Raw genomic sequence first — 4578 nt, 5'->3', positions numbered from 1 at the left:
CGTTGAGCTAGATACTGGTCTCACATGAGGCAAGGAACATATACATTATACCGAGGCCTTTTCAGCACAATTGGCTCCAGAGTTGGCAGAAAACTCTGCAGTTAAGCATGCTCGGGCGGGAGCAATCCAGGGATGGGTGACCTCCCGGGAAGTTGTTGATGGATAACCGCAGCGATGCCCGTTAAAAATCCCACACTGTCGGTTGACCGCAGTGGCTAAGTGGGGACAGTATCGGTGAAGGGACGGGTCCTTACAAATGGTATCAGAGCCGACGACGGGTTACCTGCCGAGGGTGGGACGGTACGTTGTACGGAGTTGTTCCCAGGTGCTTCTCATGAGGGGCAGGGAAAGTCGGAGATCTGGGCTTGTACATATTCCGAAGCCGAGGACGGCTCCAATTTAAGGTGGTGGTATTGTAATACCCCAATATTCGGCAGTGGTTGGCCGAATGGAATATAAGTAATGGTTTGTCCTTCCTAACACCGAGGCCTGATGGGTTCACTTGACTGAGTTGTGGGAAAAAACTTCTCAGTTAAGCGTGTTCAGCCGGGAGTAGTCACATGATGGGTGACCTCTCGGGAAGCTGCTGCTGGATGACCGTAGTAGTGTTGTTTAAAATCCCACATTGTTGGATAACCGCAGTGGGTAAGTGGGAACAATATCGGTGTTAGTTGGGATACAATTAGGGACAGATCTCTTTTGCTCGGATGGGAGAGTGTGCTAGGCCGTTAATCTAGATACTGGTCTCACATGAGGCAAGGAACGTCTACATTATACCGAGGCTTTATCAGCACAATTGGCTCCAGAGTTGGCAGAAAACTCTGCAGTTAAGCGTGCTCGGGTGGGAGCAATCCAGAGATGGGTGAAAATTATGACCAGCTGTGTAGCAGGTCTCTCTCTCTATCTTATTATATAACCAGCTGTGTAGCGGGTCAATTTTTCTGTTTTGCTCGAGGACTAGAAAAATGTAAGTGTGGGGGAATTTGATAAGCACGAAAGTGCGACGCATTTTCACCCATAAATACATTAGCTGGGACTCATTTTATCACTAATAAACTTGTTTTAAGTCTTTTCAAGGAAATAAGCTCTTTTGGAAAAATAGATCGAAAAAAATGTTAAAAGCAGCCATAGGAACTGATAAAGGCACCCATCATTTCAGATACGGACACCCAACTTGTTAAAGACACCCAACAAATGAACAAATGGATAGAGGCACCCTCTTCTTCTTCATTTGAAACAGATTCACATAATTTATGGGAGATCTCAAAGATTTAAGGCAAAGATATCTTGTTGCCTATTATACAAGAAGTTTTCATATCTTGAAGTTAAAAGAGATAATATATTGATGAGTTTGTTTTTATTGAAAAGGAGAAAGAAAATATGTGGTTTTATGGAGAAAGAAATTATTTCTGAGATATCTTTCATCAAAGAGAAGATCTGGTGGAGTTATGGAAGAATATTTTGAAAAGATGTTTGAGTAATGGGTTGTTGTGTATAAATAGGGTGCTAATAGGACCAAACAGGAGGAAAAGAAGGGGGAGTTTTGGTAGAGAAAAATTGTTGCGTTTAATTTTTCTTCATTTTCACCATTGTAAACACCATTTGAGCTATTAATTATATTTTTTGAGTGTGTTTTCATCATGAGAAGCTAAACCCCAACATTGGGTCGACGGAGGAAGCCGAACTTCACACATGGGTGAATTTGTATTATTTTCTGTATGACTTTTGCACTTATTTTAAATTGATTTATGATTCGAATTAATTAGTTATCATTTTATTAGATGGGTCATGCTTGCTTAGATGTTTGATGTCCCATGCTTACGATTTATAACTAATGTTTTGAGGATCTACTTTGGCAAAACAAGAGTCGATGTTTTATTAATTTATTGAAATTTAATTGTTGAGAATAAATAAATTGAACCATGTGTTATGAATTCGGTGGAATCACAGTCCCAATGAATCTCTCTTTTATTTATTATTTTATTTAAACCTTTAAATTTAGTCTTCACAAGTCTTAGAGTTTGAATCCTTATTACAACAACGACAATCAAAAACATTATCATTTTGGAGCCGCCGACACGGATTTGTTTTTAGATTAATTTTTTAGGTTTATTTATTTTTATTTTGTACAGTATTTTCATTTCATTTTATATTTTTTTTTCCTTTTTATCTGTTTCTTTTTGTATTTCTTTTCAGGGACTTTTTGAGAATGATGACTTCTTCTGAGGAGACGTCACCTACGATGACGCTGGCGGAATATATGCGTAGAAAGTCAAATTATCAGGAAACCTCATCTGAGATGACGCTTGCTGAATATATGCGTAGGCAATGGTATGGAGTTTCTACTCTACATGAGGTAAGTGAAGAATCTCCTCTAGAGATATATGAGAAGTATTAGAAAGACACACCGCCTAGTTTGGAACAAAGATTGAGAGTTCTTGAATGTCAAAGATTATTTGTTGATGATGATGAATCTGGTAGTGACTCTCTGCTCCAAACAGAACATATAGATGACCTTGTGGATGATTATGTGGATGATTTGCCTAATTCCATTGATGAATCTACCTCACAAGATCATTCACCCGACTTAGAGGTTGTTTCTAGACCCCTAGACTTCCAAAGTTTCCTAATTTAGGGTTAGAATTGTGTGCTTCTAAAGTATTGTTGGATTACTTTGCATCTAAGTACCCAGAGGACTTGCCTATTCCTGATATCGTGCATGAATCAATTGATAATTCCCCAGTCTCAATAGAATCCCCATATTTTGTTCTTTACGCACTTCCTTGTGCAGTGAAAACTTGGTTTAGGGGTAAATCTTGGTTTTTGATAGTTTCAATGTCACCATATTTTCATAGCATAATTGTGAAGCTGTCGTTTGTAAATACTGTATTTTGGGTTGATCCCCAAATTTTCAGACTGTTAATTTTTGGGGATCCTTTTTGTATATTCCAGTAGGCGTACTTTTATATTATTTATTTTTATATTTCGTTTACTTTTTCCATTATGAATTTCCCATCTTAAGTTTTGCGTTGGATGACTCAATTACACTGAGGACAATGTAATGTTTAAGTGTGGGGGAGTGGTTAACTTTTTACTTTAGTGTTTCAGGAGTTTCATTGCAAATCATGATCAGCTGTTAAGCGGGTCTATTGAAGGTTTGTAGGTAGTTTATGACCAGCTGTTGAGCGGGTATAAAAATTAAAATAAAAAAAAAAAAAATTTGTTGTTGTTAGGGTTATGACCAGCTATGTAGCGGGTCTTTTCTTTTTTCTTGCACATTATGACCAACTGTGTAGCGGGTCTCTTTCTCTCTATCTTATTATATGACCAGCCGTGTAGCGGGTCTTTCCATTTTTTCTTACATGTTATGGCCAGCTATGTAGCGGGTCTTTAAAAAAAAAAATTATGACCAGCTGTGTAGCGGGTCTCTCTCTCTATCTTATTATATGACCAGCTGTGTAGCGGGTTAATTTTTCTGTTTTGCTCGAGGACTAGAAAAATGTAAGTTTGGGGGAATTTGATAAGCACGAAAGTGCGACACATTTTCACCCATAAATATATTAGATGGGACTCATTTTATCACTAATAAACTTGTTTTAAGTCTTTTCAAAGAAATAAGCTCTTTTGGAAAAATAGATCGAAAAAAGTGTTAAAAGCAGCCAGAGGAACTGATCAAGGCACCCATCATTTCAGATACGGTCACCCAACTTGTTAAAGACACCCAACAAATGAACAAATGGATAGAGGCACCCTTTTCTTCTTTATTTGAAACAGATTCACATAATTTATGGAAGATCTCAAAGATTTAAGGCAAAGATATCTTGTTGCCTATTATACAAGAAGTTTTCATATCTTGAAGTTAAAAGAGATAATATATTGATGAGTTTTTTTTATTGAAAAGGAGAAAGAAAATCTGTGGTTTTATTTATAAATAAAAATAATAATAATATCCCCAGGATTTTATTCTAGCAAATAGAGGAAGATGTGTGATAATGGAGAAAGAAATTATTCCTGATATATCTTTCATCAAAGAGAAGATCTGGTGGAGTTATGGAAGAATATTTTGAAAAGATGTTTCAGTAATGGGTTGTTGTGTATAAATAGGGTGCTAATAGGACCAAACAGGAGGAAAAGAGGGGGGAGTTTTGGTAGAGCAAAATTGTTGCGTTTAATTTTTCTTCATTTTCACCATTGTAAACACCATTTGAGCTATTAATTATATTTTTTGAGTGTGTTTTCATCATGAGAAGCTAAACCCCAACATTGGGTCGACGGAGGAAGCCGAACTTCACACATGGGTGAATTTGTATTATTTTCTGTATGACTTTTGCACTTATTTTAAATTGATTTATGATTCGAATTAATTAGTTATCACTTTATTAGATGGGTCATGCTTGCTTAGATGTTTGATGTCTCATGCTTACGATTTATAACTAATGTTTTGAGGATCTACTTTGGCAAAACAAGAGTCGATGTTTTATTAATTTATTGAACTTTAATTGTTGAGAATAAATAAATTGAACCATGTGTTATGAATTCGGTGGAATTCTAGTCCCAATGAATCTCTCTTTTATTTAT

This window comes from Papaver somniferum, chromosome 1, assembly GCF_003573695.1.
Source record: "Papaver somniferum cultivar HN1 chromosome 1, ASM357369v1, whole genome shotgun sequence".
In the NCBI taxonomy this organism is placed as follows: Eukaryota; Viridiplantae; Streptophyta; class Magnoliopsida; order Ranunculales; family Papaveraceae; genus Papaver; species Papaver somniferum.
The sequence above is the reverse complement of the archived record's forward strand: the minus strand, read 5'-3'. Positions refer to the sequence as shown.